Source organism: Dipodomys spectabilis, unplaced genomic scaffold, assembly GCF_019054845.1.
Source record: "Dipodomys spectabilis isolate Male_0828 unplaced genomic scaffold, ASM1905484v1 ptg000094l, whole genome shotgun sequence".
Classification (NCBI taxonomy): domain Eukaryota; kingdom Metazoa; phylum Chordata; class Mammalia; order Rodentia; family Heteromyidae; genus Dipodomys; species Dipodomys spectabilis.
The window spans coordinates 19,766,706-19,786,525 of record NW_024870771.1 but is presented as its reverse complement, the minus strand read 5'-3'; the positions used below and the strand labels follow the sequence as shown (position 1 = coordinate 19,786,525).

Sequence of the window (19,820 nt, the reverse complement as noted above, 5' to 3'; positions counted from 1 at the left end):
GAGCATACCCATACATTATTTTTGCTTTTATATATTTTTATTGTAAAATACTGTACAGAGGGGCTACAGTTACATAAGTAAGATAATAAATACATTTCTTATTGAGCATTGTCACCTCCTCCTTTGTTTTTCCCCTACCATTTCTTCCTTCCCCACCTCCCCAACTCCTCCCTTCCTCCCCCCTCCACCCCAGGTTGTAAAGTTCCTTTTCAACATAGTGTCTTGTACATCTCATTGTTACAGTGGGTCAACCTGTATCCTTATTTCAGCATTTTGTTATTTGCTTTCCCCTCCCCAAACTAGAAATATATATGTAAAAGATGCAGGCACCAGAATCAAATACAGTGAAAACAGGGGTTATAAAATGGGGAAGAACATACAAAAGAAACAAAAAAAAATCATTACATTATAAATGCATTAAAACCAATAGGAAGAAAGATAAAACCACTTGTGTCCCTATCTTGTGGTTCATTTCGCTTAGCATCATCTTATATGGTCATATTTACATTATTTTAAAGGAAATAAAACAAGCGTTTAAAAAATGTTTTCATCATCTTGAAGAAGTTGTACAGAATAGTTGCCATTTTACAAAGTGGTATACAAATGCAGTGCATCTTGATTGATATCACACCTTTCAACATTCTCAACCATCCCTCTCAGCCTGTGATGACTACCACAAAAAGAATGTAAAATGGGAAATCAGAAAGAGAACAAAATTATTGGTGATTAAGAATAGGGGGAAAAATAGGGCAAAACGTTAAAGGCAGAACCTCTTGGTAGAGAGAAACTCCAGGTTAGTCATTAAAGGGACAATTAGGCTTGAAGTAAATTGCTGAATTAAACACCGGGTTACTGGAATTCAGTAAATAGTATTATATGATCAGTATGTGCTATGGGGGTCTCTCCAGGGCAGGGGAGACACAGAAGGCACAGTGACCTGAATAACCAGAATGACCTCTGCAGATTCCAAGAAATGGACGAGAGGGAAACCAATAACTGCCAACTTCCTGCAAATTGTGGAATTCTTGCTTCTTTACCCCTAGCTTGCTTGCTCTGTCTTATTACAAAAACACCACCTGCCTGTGGTTTGCGCCCTTAAATGCCCAGTAGGTTAGCAGCTTTGGGCTGTACTCCAAAGCTCTGTGAGGTGGATGCAATCACTGCTCTGCTAATAAAGACTCCTAGCCTAATTGACTGAGTGTTGGCATGTCTCTGGAAAATCAGGATACAACAAATCTGCCCTTTCCTTCACTTTCCTTCTTCTTCTACTTAGTAGTATTTTAGGATATATATTGAATTCATGATTGCATTCTCCTTCCCTTCTCCTTTCTATTCATCTGGCCCTCTCCTCATGACCCCATCCCCCACCCTCTAGTACTTGTTTTCTGGTGTTCATTTGGTTGAACTTTTACATTGTCTTTCTATGAATTACACAATTTGAATTAGCCTTTTAATCTACTGTATTTCAGTTAATACATATGTACACAATTAAGTATTACCTAAGTATTTACCTATTCATTTGTTAGCTAAATATAGCTTCTACATATGAGAGAAAACATGAAGCCTTTGTCTGTCTGGGCCTGACTTACTTCATTTAACATCATGTTTTCTAAGTCTTTCTGTTTCTTCACAAATAGCACAATATCATTCTTTCTAATGGATCAGTAAATTTCTATTATGTTTATATGTACCACATTTTCTTGACCCATTTGTACATTGAGGGGCATCTGGGCTTCTTCCAGGGGCTTGATTATGGCACATAGGGAATCCTCTTCCACTGTAGGCAGGAATGTAAATTTGTTCAGCCACTCTTGAAAGCAACATGGAAGTTCCTAAAAATCCTAAATTTAGATCTACTTTATGTTCCACCAATTCCACTCCAGGACATTTATCCAAAAGACCACAACCCAGATTATAATAAAGCTACCAGCACAACTCAGATAATCTTATGATAAACGTATTGTGGACACATACAAAATTAATCATTTTATTTTTAAAACGCTGTACTTTAGGACAAGGGTCTTGACATGCATAGATATTTAAATGAGGAAATTATGGATGTGTTTTATCTGTAGAAAATAAAGAATTTCCTTCCAAACTTATAAAAATTGCTTTAGATAAAGTAGAATGATGAACTGGATTAATTTTGTTTTGCAATGGATATTAATTTTCCTTATAGAAGAATATATAAATAAAATAATTTGAGGACTTACTGACATAATTTGAAAAAGTTTGTATGTATATTTATATATATACGAATATATATGTATACATATGTATATATGTATATATACATATATATGTATGTATCTATATAATGAGATTTGTTTATGTTCTCTGACCAGTTTGTCACTTGTGAAGCAATACCAAAGCAAAGAAAGAAACAGTTCTGCTGTGTGCTTTAGAATTCTTCTTTGATGTGTGAATAGTCATATCCTTTATATTTTTTATTTTAGGCTTGAGTTAGTACATACTAACAGAATGAAGAATTTCTCAGAGATAGCTCTATATAGGCATATATTGTACTTCAAGCAGTACACCTTTCTAATTTAGCCAGGAAATTCTATTATAATGGTATAAAGTGAAACACCTCTATTCTTTTTTTGTGTGTGAAAATATCATATAGAAGGATTACAATTACATGGGCAAGATAATGAGTACATTTCTTATCAAGCATTGTTGCCTCCTCCTTTGTTTCCCCTTCCCATCCCTTCCCATCTTCCCACTCCCCCCCCCCCCCCGCCCCCCCGGCCAAAGTTGTAAAGTTCGTTTTCGACATAACAACTTGTACATCTCATTATTGTAATGGGTCCACCTGTATCCTTATTTAAACAATTTCTTATTTCCCTTTCCCTTCACAAATTATACCAACATCAAATACAGTGAAAACAGGGGTTATAGCATGGGGAAGGGACATACAAAGCAACAAAGAAATCATCTTATAAATATGTTAGAAACTTTTAACAAAATATCTAGGAATGATTTTTTTCACATTTTAAAATTATTTTTACATAGTTTTACATTTCACAAAGCAGTTTATGAATACAATATATCTTTATCAATGTCACCCCTTTCAACATTCTCACTCATCCTTCCTCTACCTACCCCTTCTTTCATTCTTTTTAATTTTGTAAGATTATACATTTCATTCTTGACTGCATTTCCTCCCCTTTCTCCTTTCATTTGTCTACCCCTTTCCTCTTGACCCCACTTACCCTTTCCAAAAACCACCTTCCTGCAGTTTAATTTGGCTGAATTTTAATTTTGGCTTTCTTAATAATTACACTATTTTAGATCTCTTTTGATGCAATCATACATTTGTATTACATTATGTTTGTTGCTACCATATCTTCAAATGAGCATTGAAATTTTATATAACTTTTAAAAATTATTTCTAAGTATATTGATTCATTATTTCAATTATGTATTTTTGATTGACCTTAACTACTCATCTCTGCCCTATTTGTGAGCATCTTTGTATTCTAATTTTAAACTAAATTTTATATTTGTCATTGGTTATTTATTTACTTTTTGTTGGCTTTGGGGCTTGAAGTAAAGGCCTGGGTTCTGTTCCTTTTCTCTAGGCTAGTACTCTATCACTTTCAGCCACAGCTTCACTTCTGTAAATTTGTCTTTTATTTATAAAAATAAATTGAGAGTTAATTAATTGGATTGGAGAAAGAAAATCTGGAAATTTAGAATCATATTCTATGCTTATATTTTTAGAATCCTGGTCATAGACCTGTGTCTGGATCCAAAAGCTCATTCACATTGTGAAGCAGAGTAATACATATAAAAATGAAAAAAATGTATTTACAGTTTTGATCTAAGACAAATTCTCAGATTTTTCCCTGCCTTGACCCTAGCATTGTTACAACTAGTAATAAAGAAAAAACAGAGCTCTAGAGATATGAATATGCACATTTAGCTGTGTGATCAAATTGCTGAACAGGGTCAGATTCTTTCTCTAGGACCCAGGGGTTAGGACTTTCAGTGAGTCATCATCATTACAAGCATTTTATGGTTCAATCTAGACTTTCCTGTCATATGTATTGATGTTCTTATTTGAAGGGGAAGAAACTAAGATCCGATTATCCACAAGCCTTTTAGTTTGTTCTTCATCATTAAAATATACATAAGTAAGTTTGAAATTACTTAATCGTACCATTGTGAAAAGCAAGCCAACTCACAACAGTCTTTGTTTTTCATTTTAGTATATGTAAGAATACTGATTTGAAATGGTAATTAGATTGAGTTAATAAATTTTAAAACCATAACTTATATAGAGTTAAATAACTGGCTTGATATATCTAGTAATTAAGAAAACCAAGTTGCAGACCCAGAAGCCTGCTATCAGAGCCTGGATTCAACACCATTAACCTCTATTCTGCCTGAGATGATTGTATTTTATTGATTTTGTAAATCTGTAGACATATGTATTTATATGGTATCCAAAGCTCTGAAAAGTCAGAAGTTTAATGGTTAATATATTAAGTAAAGCAGATATCTGATTTTAATTAAGTGCCATAGTTTGTTGCTGTTTATATATTAAATAATTATATTACCATAGTGTAATTGGTTTTGAAAATTAATTTATAGTTAATATGATATATCAAATCTTAATTATACTTGGTGGAATGAGATGAGTTGAAAGAATTCATTAATGAAAGGTTTATGTTAGTTTATTCAAAAACATACTTAGATTGTATCGGTGGTCATAAGATTTTCTTGTTGGTGCATTTTGTGTAAAAGTTATGTGGTGAAACAAGAAATAATCATTGGACATGAATACTTTTTTAAAAAATAAGATTTTTATTGTGTACAGAGGGGTTACAGTTGCATGAGCAAGGTAATGACTACATTTCTTATCCAGAATTGTTGCCTCCTCCTCTATTTTTCCCCTACCATACCGACCCTCTGACCTCCTCAACTACACCCCTTACTCCCCCATGATTCCCACCTGCCAACCCTCCCCACCCCTCCACCACCCACCCCCACCACCTCTGGCTAAATTGTAAAGTTCATTTTCAACATAGTGTCTTGTACATCTCATTGTTGCAATGGGTCAAGCTGTATCCCTATTTAAACATTTAGTTTTTGCCCTTCCCCTCCCCAAATTTTCTGACATCAAATAGAATGAAAACGGGTTATACCATGGGGGAGGGACATACAAAGCAACAAAAAAATCACGTGGTACCTTATAAATACGTTAGAAACAATAGCAAGAAGGAAAAAAAAACACTTGTGTCCCTATCTTGGGGTTCATTTCGCTTAACATCATCTTATCTGAGCTTTTCTGCTTGTCCCAGACATATTCTAGTTATTGCAAATAAGGGAAACCATGGGATCTATGTTTCTTTGGGCCTGGCTTACTTCACTTAATATAATTTTCTCCAAGTCTTTCCATTTCCTAACAAATGTGGCAATGTCATTCTTTCTGATGGAGGCATAGAATTCCATTGTGTATATATACCACATTTTCTTGATCCATTCATCTACTGAGGAGCATCTGGATTGGTTCCATATCTTAACTATGGTAAATAATACTGCAATAAACATAGTTGTGCTGGTAGCTTTAGAAATGCTCAACATCTCTAGCCATAAAAGAAATGCAAATCAGAATAGCAGTGAGATTCCACCTTACCCCAGTTAGATGGCTATAATCAAGAACTCTAATAACAACAGATGTTGGAGGGGATGTGGCCAGAAGGGAACCCTACTCCATTATTGGTGGGAGTGTAAACTTGTTCAACCACTTTGGAAAGCAGTATGGAGGTTCCGCAAAAGACACCACATAGAGCTCCCCTATGATCCAGCAATCCCACTTTTGGACATTTAACCAAATGACCACAAACAAGACCATACTAAAGCTACCAGCACAAATATGTTTATTGCCGAATTATTTACCATAGCTAAGATATGGAAGCAGTAGATGAATGGATTAAAAAATATGGTATAAACACAAAATGGAGTTCTATTCCTCCATCAGAAAGAATGGCATCACCCCATTTGTTAGGACATGAATACTTTTATCTGCTGAATTTTATTTAACTAAGTCCTTATAACTGGCATGATCCAGTGGAAAGAAGTATTCACAGCCATATTCAAGAACATAAACATCTGTTCAGGCTCGGGGCTCTGTGGAGTCATGCATGTAAGAAATTAGAGAGAGCCTAAGGAGATCTGCTGCTACATGATGGTGACTTTGCTGTTATGAATGTATTTTATGACACATTTAAACAAAAACTAGTTTAAAATAAAATGAGATCATTGCTTCCCCTTCCTCTTGATCTGACCTTTTGAGGTTTGCTTCTGGCATTTTCTTGAATCTCCAATCCCCCATACAGCTTCAACCTGAGAAAACTAAACAGAGTCCTGCCCTAAAGCTGGCAGATACATCCCAGTATGCCAAATGGAGAAAAATAACAGCAAGAAGCAGTTGAATATATCAATGAAGTACAAAATGAAATAGACATAATGATCAAGTCAGTGAGATTTTTTTTTTTTTGGTCAGTTGTGGGGCTTGAACTCTGGACCTGGTTTCTGCCCCTCAGCTCTTCAGTTCAAGGCTAGTGCTCTACCCCTTGAGACACAGCACCACTTCCGGCTTTTTCTGCTTATGTGGTGATGAGGAATCAAACCCAGGGCCTCGTGCGTGCAAAGCAAGCACTCTACCACTGAGCCACCTTCCCAGCCCACAGTGAGGAGATTTTTGAAAGTAGAAAAAAAAATTAAACTCTGATCACCAAAATCCCAAATTTATCCATAAGATTTGTCAACCATCCTCAAGTGTCTGTACCTTTTGGAGAGAAAGATGAAGAAGTGCTACATTACCTGACCAGAGTTGAAATGACAGAATTTGAAGATATGACAACAGGTTACAGAATAGAATATTGGTCTGATGAAAATCCTGACTTTGAAAATAAAGTTCTCTCCAGAGAATTTTACCTGAATGAGAGTGGTGATCCATCTTCAAAATCCACTGAAATCAAATGGAAAACTGGAAAGGATTTGATGAAATGTTCCAAACACAGAATAAAGCTAGCAGGAAGAGGCAGCATGAAGAAGCAGAGAGCTGGTTTATGAACCACTCTGATGCTGGTGCGGATGAGTTGGGAGAAATCATCGAAGATGTTATTTAGCCAAATCTATTGAAATACTAACTGGTTCTTGATATGGATAGTGAGGAAGGAGAAGGGGAAGTAGATGATGATGAAGATGATAAAGGAAAGGACTGGAATGGGATGAGCATGAAGTGGAAGAGGATAAAGATGAGAAGGGGAGAAGGGTAAAGGAAAAGGTGAGAAGGATGACTAATAGAAAACACTGATGGATTTCATAAATAAAACAAGAAAATAGTCAGTCCCTTGGAACAAGGTGCAATTTTTTCCTTGGTGCTCAGTCATCCAGTTCTTGAGGTCCCTTTTCTCAACACCATGGTTCTCAATTTATTTTGGGTGAAATACCTTGCTCAAAATACAACCAGAGAAAAATCTCCACACCTTTCTGTTCTAAATTCATTTTTATCCCTTTCTATCTCCACAAAAACTGTATTGAATCAACACTACCACCACTGTGCCCTGTGGGGATAAAAGAAAACCCTCCAGCTAACTATATTCTGCTGGAAGAGCAAGCCCCAGTACATATTCCAGCTGTTCTCTTCCTTTCTTTGTATATTAGTCTCAGAGATTACTGTGCATCTTTGTGAGTGTGGACACAGTTACCATTACCAACATGTATCTGTCTGCTTTCTCATGTAAAGAAAAAAGAAAAAAAAACTTTAAAAAATGAGGTTATAGTAGATCTGCAAAGATGATTTTGAGGCATTTGGGAGCATTCAGTCGTCATTTTTGACAACATGGCTTCTCCTTTTGTATGTTTAATGGTGATATTTAAGGGAATCCTTGCAGTTTAAGATTAACTTTTAAGATAAAATTCTCTCTTAATGTTGATTTGAGCCCTGCCAGGACAAGACAATCAGTAGATCCTATAGGATGGTTCTTGGAATTTAATTTTTCTATTGTGATTTTTTTCATTTATTTTCCCCCTTTGGATTATTTTTCTGAATATTTTTTATTATCTTTAAACAGTTGTGTAAAGGAATTGCCATTCACCAAAACTGTTTATGAATACAGTGCTTCTTGATCAATATCACTACTCTCAGTATTTTCACACTCTCTCTCCCAACCCACTTTTCCCTTACTATCTTAAGTTTAGGATACCTATTCATTTTTCCTTTTAACAAAACAGTTCACGTGTGCAATGCATCTTCATCTCTTTATCACTTCAACATCTTTACTCTCCCCAAATCTGACCCACCAGGTTCCTTATATTTCTTAATTCTGTGGTATCTACAATGAATTTTTGCCTGCATTCTCCCCTTCCTCCTTTCATTTTTCTGCCCTTCTCCCCTTGGCTCCACTCTCCCCTCTTTCGAGTACCCATTTCCTGGTACTAATGTTTTGGGCTTTGGTTTACTCTTTATTTGTGGTCTCTATAGAATCTATTATACTTCAGTTAATTCATTCATAACTGCTTGCTTACCACCCAGTGTGTTTACTTGTAGATTTGTAGGCACATTCTAGGTACTGCAAATGAGGGAAACTAGGCAAATATGTTTCCTTGGGTCAATGCTGAAAATTTCCTTTCACTGGAAAGGAAAGATGATGCTCAGGTTTGGCATTAGAAGTATGCGATGTATTCACTGGTAGATTCAAGGGAGAAATGCAATACTATAATTTAGAAAGGCGAAGTCAAAGCTCAACAAAATAAACACCAGAAAGTAGATACTTGAAAGGGTATGGTGGGGTCAAGAGGCAAGGGATAGTTAAATGTAGAGGAGAAGAAGGAGAAATGAAGACATGCATTCAATGTATGTCCTTCCTATGAAATTAAGAAGGGTGAAGGAAGGAGTAGGTATGGGAGGAATGGGTGAAAATGTTGAAAGAGATGACATTGTTCCAAATGGATGCATTGTATTGACATTGATAAAATGCTTTGTTGTATGTCACCTCCTTTTATAAATAAAGAAAAATAATAAATGTGTACATGAAAATAATTTAAAAATGATACCTACCATGCACAAGTACTAATTATTTAATAATTAATTACTTAAAAATTAAGAATGAGGATAAAAAGGATTTCATCACCAGCCATAAGGCAGTCTCATTACAACTGATGTCAGCTTAAAATAGTTTGTGTGATATAGACAATAAAGTAGGTCATCTAAAAACAACAGCCTATGAAACATATATCTCCTGCTGGACTGTCACCTTCAGAGAAGCCTTTATTCCTACACAGAAAGCATGACAATTGCAAACTTTTGCAAACTTTCTGACTTCATGCAAGTGACATTCCTCATAAATTATTTAATAGAAACTCAGCAGTGCCTGCAATTGAGGGACTACATCTGCAGAACTAACAGCAGATATGCAAAATAACTCCTAAGTTAGTAAAAATGATCTTTATATTAATTATATTTATTATATTATAATAATTTTTTAAATTTTATTTTATTGTAAAGATGCTGTACAGAGGGGTTACAGCTACATAATGTACATGAGTACATTATTTGTCGATCATTGTTACCCATTCCCTTGTTATCTCACTATCCCTTCGCTCCCCGACTTTCCACACTCCTCCCCAACCCACCGCACCCCACCCCTGACCAAAGTTGTAAAGTTCATTTCCAATATAACTCTATGAGCTTAGATAGAATAGGACAGGGGAGGAAAATCTGAAATGCACATTTTTTTTTAATTTAATTTTATTTTATTTGTGAACATACTGTACAGAGGGTTTACAATTACATGGGCAGGATAATGCGTACATTTCTTACCAAGCATTGTAGCCTCCTCCTTTGGTTTACCCTTCACATCCCTTCCCAGCCTCTCCCCTCCCCCCCATCCCAATCCTTCTCCTTCCCCCCCTGCCCCCCCCCCCCCACCGACATTGTAAAGCTCGTTTTGAACATGACTACTTGTACTTCTCATTGTTGCAACAGGTCCACCTGTATCCTTAAACAACTGGTTTTTCCCCATCTCCTCCACAAATTATACTGACATCAAATATAGTGAAAGCAGGGGTTATACTGTGGGGGAGGGACATACAAAGCAACAAAGAGATAATCTTATAAATGCGTTAAAACACATTGAAATGCACGTTTTTTAAAACTAGGTCCAGAGTTTCAATGGTATTGGTGAAAATGTTATGCTTGACTGCTCATAGACAACATTCACCAGGGATAAATAGTTTAATTGGGTCTCCAGATATTATGTACTTAGGTATTTCAAATAATCTACACATCAGATTGAATATAGATGTTGTTTTCTGTGTCCACATGTTTTAGGAAAACTTCAAAATCTAGCATAGAGATTTCCTATTAAAGAAATTAATCTCACAGGATGTAATGGTACACACCTCATCCCAGTATTTGGGAGGATTGAGATTGAGGGTCATTCTAAACCAAAAACAAAGTAAAAACAAAAGAAGAACAACAACAAAAAACCCATAACAAAGACCATACCAAAAATCAATGATTCCTTCTGTGGAATCTTGCACTGATAATTTCAAATAAATGCCAAATACCGGTTTTGACTTAAAATGGTATGCTCTAATTATTCTAAACTCCTAAAGTGAGTGTGCAAATTAAAGGAGGAGATGCATGAAAACAAAGTTATTTTGTTAGCAGTACAGATTTAGAGCTGCTTTTTAAAAACCATTTTATTATTTTTATTTTTATTATTATCTTTAAGTAGTTGTACAAAGAAGTTCCCATTCTATAAAAACAGTATATGAATACAAGGTATCTGACAACATTGTCACCCATCACCTCTAACCCATCCCTTCTCTCACTTTTCTTTTCTTTTTTTAAATGGAGATTAAATGGTGATTACAGAAATTACATGTTTCACAGTATTGTAGAATAGTGATACTTAGTTAAAGTCAAACACATTTTAACTTTCACGAAGCAAATTGTCATTACCATGGTCTATAAAGTTTGTGAATTCTATGAGCTTTGACAATTCAGTTATTTCTTCCACATCAGGTGATGTTTATATTTCTTTCCTTTTGTTCAGTGTAAGCTGTTCCCTCTTTTCCTCTAATCCCTTCCCATAACTGTCTTTAGGTTGTTTAGTTCTTTGCCATCCATGTACAGTGCAGCTGATGGGCCCTTGGTTGTATGTTGTTCCATTTTATTTTGTTAGCAGTTCAGATTTAGAGCTGCTCTTTTTTTTATTTTTTTTAATTTTTTTTGTGTGTGAACATACTGTACAGAGGGGTTACAATTACATGGGCAGGATAATGCGCACATTTCTTACCAAGCATTGCAGCCTCCTCCTTTGTTTACCCTTCACCTCCCTTCCCAGCCTCCCCCCTTCCCCCCATCCCAATCCTTCTCCTTCCCCTCCCTTCCCCCCCTCTCCCTGCACATATGTTGTAAAGCTCGTTTTGGACATGACAACTTGTACTTCTCATTGTTGCAACAGGTCCACCTGTATCCTTAAACAACTGGTTTTTCCCCATCTCCTCCACAAGTTATACTGACATCAAATATAGTGGAAGCAGGGGTTATATTGTGGGGGAGGGACATACAAAGCAACAAAGAGATAATCTTATAAATGCGTTAGAAACACATGCATGAAAGAAAAAAACATTAAAATACATATCTAAGGGTTCATTTTCCTGACATCACATTATCTGACCTTTTCCGCTTGACTCATACATATACTAGATATTGCAAATAAGGGAAACCATGGGACCTATGTTTCTTTGGGCCTGGCTTACTTCACTTAATATAATTTTTTCCAAGTTTTTCCATTTCCTAACAAATGGGGCAATGTCATTCTTTCTGATGGAGGCATAGAATTCCATTGTGTATATATACCACATTTTCTTGATCCATTCATCTACTGAGGGGCATCTGGGTTGGTTCCATATCTTAGCTATGGTAAATAATGCTGCAATAAACATAGTTGTGCTGGTAGTTTTATTGTGGTCTTGTTTGTAAACATTTGGGTAAATGCCCAAAAGTGGGATTGCTGGGTCATAGGGGAGTTCTATGTGAAGTCTTTTGAGGAACCTCCATACTGGTTTCCAAAGTGGTTGAACAAGTTTACATTCCCACCAACAATGAAGTAAGGTTCCTTTCTGTCCACATCCCCTCCAGCATCTGTTGTGGTTAGAGTTCTTGATTTTGGCCATTCTAACTGGAGTGAGGTGATATCTCAATGTTGTTTTGATTTGCATTTCTTTTATGGCTAAGGATGTTGAACATTTCTTGTCTATTGGCCATCCTTCTTTCTTCTTCAGAGAAGTTTCTCTTTAAGTCTTTCGCCCACTTATTTATTGAGCAGTTATTTCTTTGAGGATTTGTTTTTGGGGGGTTTAATTTTTTGAGTTCCAAGTATATTTTAGATATGAGACCCTTGTCCGTTGTATGGCTAATAAAGATCTTCTCCCAATCCGTGGGCTTTCTATTGATCTTGCTAGCTATGTCACTTGCCCTGCAGAAGCTCTGCAACTTTATGCAATCCCATTTGTCCAACCTTTCTTTGATTTGTTGTGTTTCCGGGTCTCTATTCAGAAAATTTCGGCCTGAGCCAAGTAGACCTAGGGTTTCTCCTATTCCATCCTGTAATGTTTTCAGAGTGTCTGCTTTGAGTTCAAGGTCTTTGATCCATTTGGAGTTGATTCTGGTGCAGGGTGAAATATAAGGATCTAGCTTTAGTTTTCTACATGTAGTTAACCAATTTTGCCAGCACCATTTACTGAAGAGGCTGTCTTTCTTCCATTCTATTGTTTTAGCTCCCTTATCGAAGATTAGATGGCTATAGGTCTGTAGGTTCATTTCTGGGTTTTCAATTCTATTCCATTGGTCCTGAGGTCTGTTCTTATGCCAATACCAAGCTGTTTTGATTACTATGGCTTTATAGTAGAGTTTGAAATTTGGTATTGATATTCCTCCAGCAGTGTTCTTTCCGTTGAGGAGCGTTTTTGCTATTCGGGGTCTTTTATTGTTCCATATGAATTTTTGGATTGCCTCTTCTATTTCCTTGAAGAATGAGGGTGGAATTTTGATAGGTATTGCGTTGAATTTGTAGATAGCCTTGGGAAGTATTGCCATTTTCATGATGTTAATCTTTCCAATCCAGGAGCATGGGAGGTTTTGCCATTTTTTAAGTTCTGTGTTGATATCCTTTTTCAAGATTTTAAAGTTTTCATCATAGAGGTCCTTCACTTCTTTGGTTAAGTTAATTCCTAGGTATTTTATTTTTTGTGGGGCTATTACAAATGGAGTTGCTTTCCTAATTTCAGCCACACTTTTCTCATTGTTGGCATACAGAAAGGCCATTGATTTTTGGGGGTTAATTTTATACCCTGCTACTTTGCCAAAGTTTTGAATCAGTTTGAGTAATTTGGGAGTGGAGTCTATGGGATTCATCAAATACAAGATCATGTCGTCTGCAAAGAGGGAGAGTTTTATTTCTTCTTTCCCTATTTGGATCCCCTTTATGTCTGCATCTTGTCTTATTGCTGTAGCTAGGCATTCTAATACTAGATTGAAGAGAAGTGGAGAGAGTGGGCATCCTTGTCTTGTTCCTGAGTTAAGAGGAAATGGCTTTAGTTTTTCACCATTAAGTATAATGCTGGCTGTAGGTTTGTCATATACAGCCTTTATTGTATTGAGGAATGTTCCATGGATTCCTAATTTTTCCAAAACCTGCATCATAAAGGGGTGTTGGATCTTGTCGAATGCTTTTTCTGCATCTATTGAGATAACCATGTGGTTCTTATTCTTGCTCCTGTTGATGTGATGAATAATATTAATTGATTTGCGCATAATGAACCAGCTTTGCATCCCTGAAATGAATCCTGTTTGATCGTTGTGTATGATTTTTTGGATGAATTGTTGAAGTCGATTGGCCAAAATTTTGTTGAGAAGTTTTGCATTAATGTTCATCAAAGAAATGGGTCTATAGTTCTCTTTCTTTGATGAGTCCCTGCCTGGTTTTGGGATGAGGGTTATGATGGCTTCATAGAATGTATTCGGTAGTGAGCTTTCTCTTTCAATTTCATTGAAGAGTTGGAGGAGTATTGGTGTGAGCTGTGCTTTGAAGCCCTTGTAAAATTCCGCTGTAAAACCATCTGGTCCTGGACTTTTCTTAGCTGGGAAGTCTCTTATTGCTGTTTCTATTTCAATGCTTGATATGGGCCTGTTAAGATAGTTTAACTCATCTTGGTTTAGTTTTGGCATGTCAATATTTGCTAGGAAAAGGTCCATTTCTGTCAAGTTCTCAAACTTATTAGCATAAAGTTTTGAGAATTATTCCCTTATAATGTTCTGAATCTTGGTTGTTTCCGTGGTGATGTTTCCATTCTCATCTCTGAGTTTATTAATTTGGGTTTGTTCTCTTCTTTTTCTGATAAGATTTGCTAAGGGTCTGTCAATTTTGTTAAGTTTTTCGAAGAACCAACTTTCTGTTTTGTTGATTCTTTCTATAGTTTTTTTGGATTCTAATTCATTTAATTCTGATTAATTTTAATTATTTCTTTCTGTCTACTGGATTGGGGTTTATCTTGGTGCTCTTTTTCAAGGAGGTTTAGATGTGTCATTAAATTGTTAGTTTCAGATCTCTCCAATTTGTTGATGTAGGAGCTCACAGCTATAAACTTACCTCTGAGTACTGCCTTTAGTATACGTACTAACCAAATGTAGTAATTCTGCATGAATGAAGGTCCTAAATGATTTTGCCAGATAACCTATGTATATATGTAATAATGAGACAAAATTAGCTGTAAGTATATTCATATCTCATACTTCCTGATACCTTTATTGTAGGAGTGTGATGTATGTTAAGACACTGCCTCTATCAGTGCTACTGAGACTAGAAGGGCTGATGTTAAATTAGTGTGAATCAGCCTGGGAAGTTACAAAGCAACCACTTGCCCTAGGCACTCACACACGTGGTTAATGTTTGAAAAACTTGTTCCCATGTCACGGACTATCTGTCTGCTTCTTTTTACCAGATTCACTATGGAATCCAAATAATTAGATCCATAGAGATATCAGGGATAAGCCTAAGCAATGGAAATGCTATAGAAGCAGCCAGTCACTCCACTACTGTTGCCAGTATAGCTGGTCAAACACTGGATGTGCTGAGTTGTTCTGGAAGCAGTGGTGTACTGCAGACAAGCACTGGCACTGAACCACTGTGTTCTGCTTTTATGTACCCTGACTAAAAACATTTAACCTCATTTTATTTCAACTTATATAGTCTCTGTTTATTGTTTTCCCTGTAATAGAAGAAAAAGATGTGCTCATTTGGAAGAGGAAAATAGAAAAATGAAAATATATAACTCATTGTGTCAAAAGCCCAAAGTAACTCATAAAGAAGTTTGGATGTGCTTATCTTTACTATCTGTAAAGGTATACTCGTGTGTGTGTGTGTATGTGTGTGTGTGTGTGTGTGTGTGTGTGTGTGTGTGTGTGTGTGTGTCTGTACGTATGTGCACATGCATGCGTACATAGATTCAAACTCATATGTGAGTGCATTCATGCATGTTTTTACATGAGTTTTACAAAACAAACTTGCAAGCCTACAGAGGACATATAAAATAAATAATGTTCACCTTTTCAGATTAAGTTGTTAAGAGCCACTTTCCTACTGAACAATTATCACTCAATTTAAAGTACTTTACCCAGCTGTTGTTTGAATAAACCAAAGATTTTTTTGTTTATTTGTTTTTTCAGTTGTGGGGTTGAACTCTGGGCCTAGGTGCTGTCCCTCGGTTCTTCAGCTCAAGGCTAGTGCTCTGCCACTTAAGCCACAGCACCACTTCCCATTTTCTAGTGGTTTATTGGAGATAAGACTCTCACAGACTTTCCTGCCCAGGTTGGCTTTGAACTGTGATCCTCAGATCTCAGCCTCCTGAGTAGCTAGAATTACAGGTATGAGCCACGGGCACCTGGATACACCAAAGATGTTTAGTTACAGTATTCTATACTGTCCTCAAAAAATGATCAAAACATGTAACACCACACTTGGGTTGCTGTAGCGACATCTAAATTTTTTATCAAATTTACAAAATAAATACATTTTAATAAGTATACTAAAAACTTTCCATAACCTAAACACTCACAAGCTGTTCTTCCATAAAAACTGTGTGTAAAAATACAGGTATAAGATATATGTGCTTATTATTTCCCAGGCTCCTGTGTTTTATTTTCATGCAACCCTTTTAATTTAGAATTGTCAGTGAAAAAGCATGTTCTTTATACATGGCCTATATAACTTACAATATGAAGAAAAATATATATGCACATATACCCACATGAATACATATAAAAGAGATATACACAATTATCCTTTGGTATTCATGAGTGAATGGTTCCAGGACTCTCCATGTAGATTATAAATAGCTGCTTGATTCATTTCCAAAAAATGACATAAAATATATACCCCATAGGCATCCTCATGTATACTTCAAGTCATCTGCAGATTACCTATAACACCTAACACAACGTGATATATATATATTATGTATACATATATAATCTATTTATATCTATCAAACTATATAATGCTATTAGTCTACACAGGGCTGTTGATGTGCAACATAGGCTTATTTCCTTCTGCAACCTTTTTTGAGCATCTAATGTTTAATTTGCAAAATAGTCCCCAAATACCAAGGGATGACTACATGCATACACATATATAATCATATATAGACATGGTGTGTGCATGCATGTTTATTCATATATCCATTTCTTTGTATATTCATGAGCAGAGAGCAAGCTCTAAGATTCTTATTGGGTGCACAGATGAAATCACCCTAAACTCATGTGTAAGTATTATTATGCAGATAACATTTCAGGAGAGTTTAAGAATGAAAATTCTCTACACTTGGGATCATAAGATCCAAGTAGTTGACATAGCACATTTCTTTTAAATAAATTGAGTGTTTACTAATAAAATTAAATCTTTATCATTAATTTTTATATATAAATATATTTTGATGGATTGGGGATTCAGCTTGGTAGAAGAGCACTAAGGCCCTGAATTCAGTCCTCAGCTCTAAAAAAAAAAGTACAAAACACTATAAATATATTTTGAAAAGCCTCAGAGTAAGCACTCCTTCTGGTGAGAAATAGAATGGCTCATGCCTGTAATTCTAACTATTCAGGAGGCTGAAGATCATGGTTTGAGACCAGCCAGGGCAGGAAAGTCTGTGAGACTTATCTCTACTAAACTATCAAAAATGTCATAAGTTGAGCTGTGGCTCAAGTGGCAGAGCACAAGCCTTGCGCAAAGAAAGCTCATGAACAATGCCCAGCCCCTAAGTTCAAGCCCAGAACAAGCCCAGAACTGGTACACACACACACACACACACACACACACACACACACACACACACACACACACACATGAAATAGAATTAGTATTTCATTTTGCCATTGCCAGGAAAGACATGAAGATTGACCCTACAATCCTGTCTGTGACCATATTGTGTTGGCAGCATACTTCTTAGCGATTTTCCTATGTTTAAATTCTGTATCAGAATTCTGGAAAGAACAGATCCTTAACTAGTGTTCCTTTGGAGAAACTTTAAGCAGAATTTGTTTGCCAGATTCACGAGAAACAGGAACTGTTAGCATGCTGAAGTGATTTGCAGGGAGAGACTGAGAAAAACCTATTAAAATAGTTACTTCTCATCTGAAGGTGATAAATTTCAGAACCCCCACTGGATGGCTAAAGTCTCGATAGTAGTGAATAGTACATACAATCATTTTAGGTACTGATTAACAAGCACATAGAAATGGCATAGATAGAGGAAACAAAGAAAGAATTAATTTCTCAGCCAGGATAGGGCAGGGCAGTACAAGAATCTATCATTCTACCCACAAAGCCATGCACTTGAGGGTCAATTGCTGGAAAATTCCTACTGCAGTAGCCAGTAGGAAACAGAACAATCAAAACATAGGAGAGTCCTGATAAGGACATTGATATGGAGGGATGAACTGCACATTCTTATTGTTGAAGTGCTAACTCACAGGATAAACAGCCTTCTAGATATTTTTGTTTGGATACTTGTTTGTTTGTTGTAAGACTCACCCTCATTATCTATGTACCCCAGTCTGGACTTGAACTCAAAAGCCCTCCTGCCTCAGCCTCCTGAGTGCTAGTATAACAGGTTTGTACTACTAAGCCTAGCTTCCAGAGATTTTTTTTTTTTCTTTTTGTCGGTCATGGGGCTTGAATTCTGTGCCTGGGCACTGTCTCTCAGCTCTTCAGCTCAAGGCCAGCGTTCTACCACTTGAGCCATGGCACCACTTCCGGTTTTCTGGTAGTTTATTGGAGATAAGAGTCTAATGGACTTTCCTGCCTGATATAGCTTTGAAAAGCAATCCTCAGATCTCAGCCTCCTGAGTAGCTAGGATTACAGGTGTCTGAGCCAACAGCCACTGGCTCCAGAGATTTTTTTAACTGATAGATTTCTAAGTATGATCCTTATCTTTTTATGCATCTTAGAGTAGTGAATAATCTATTAACTAATGTGAAGTCTGTATCTTGAACCAATCTACCAGTGCAGTAGATTATTTCAGTCTCCAGCCATCCTTTTATCCACATATCCAGGTACCTGAGCATCACATTTTATTCTTCTCTCTTCTTTACTCTCTCCCTTCCACCATCTCCATTCTACTTCCTGTCTGGCCTCCTTAATTTTTGGATTGATTTACCTTGTTCTTCCATAGTTTTTAATTCTCTCAGAAGAGTGATTTTTTAATGTATTGTAATATCCTGTTATTATTTCACTTCTGTCCTATTATCATTTCCCAAATTCCATTCAGAATAATCCATATGAGATTTAACTGTCTCTTCAGTTGAAGGTTTAACACATGTTCCTTGTTCTCTTAGACCATCTGCCTTAGATCCGATTGCCTTTCATAACTTTCTCTTTCTGATCATCTTCAGCTTATATCTCTCCACTTAACTGAGTGTTCAGTTTCTCTCTGAAGACTTTCTAAAGCATAGAGTCTATACTTTTCTCTATGATTTCCTAACTTAGAACATCTTACTGGCTGCTGAATAAATATCTTCATTGTCTGGTGTTCCACTAAGTTATCAGCTTGTTGAGGGTAAAGACAATCTTAAATTACATACTAAATCTGGAACAGTGCCTGGAATATGCCAATGACAATAAATGTTTCTTGAACAAATGAACTGCAGGCAGGAGTCCTTTAGATTTACATGACCTCCAGAGCCTCCTCCACTGTCGGCTCTCCACATCCCCAACCCACAATTCACTGCAGGAAGACTGTCTTTGAAGGCCTCTTTGCCTGCTTTGCCAAACCCAGCTAGCAATTGGCATTGAGCCCATATAGCTATGAGGGGCCTGATTCAGAGACAATTTGGAGGAAGCCTCTGTAGATGAAGTTGAACTCTTGTGTGTCTCCCCCAAGAGCGGATTTCATTAAAATCATCCTATTTTTCTCTTTTATTTTTAAAAGATCTTCAAATTTACTTTCATGTGACTGGTCATGAATTTAGAATAACCTTCATTTGCTGCTTCTGATCCTTTCCCAAGTTCTTTTTGAAAGATATGTTGTGCTATCAACAGAATGAAATAGGCAACTGGGACCAAATAAAGAGAAAGAAGAGTCACCTCAATATCATGCATTGTCTGGGAAAACAAATTTATAATACTTTATCTTACTATACTATATTTAGTTTTAATTTATTGGGTCAATTTATCTTTAAGGATCTTCACAAGAAAAATGAGTGTTTAGTACTCTTTTAAGGCTTCAGTTTGAAAGA

The 19,820-nt window shown here is 36.3% G+C and overlaps 1 protein-coding gene and 1 pseudogene across 1 annotated transcript in view; both read left to right on the top strand.

Moving 5' to 3' along the window:
* The window catches only part of Dpp10 (dipeptidyl peptidase like 10), a 666,755-nt gene that overhangs the window by 391,684 nt on the left and 255,251 nt on the right, over positions 1-19,820 (top strand). The gene's annotated exons all lie outside the window — the stretch shown is intronic.
* LOC122112331 lies at positions 6,736-7,317 on the top strand (annotated as a pseudogene).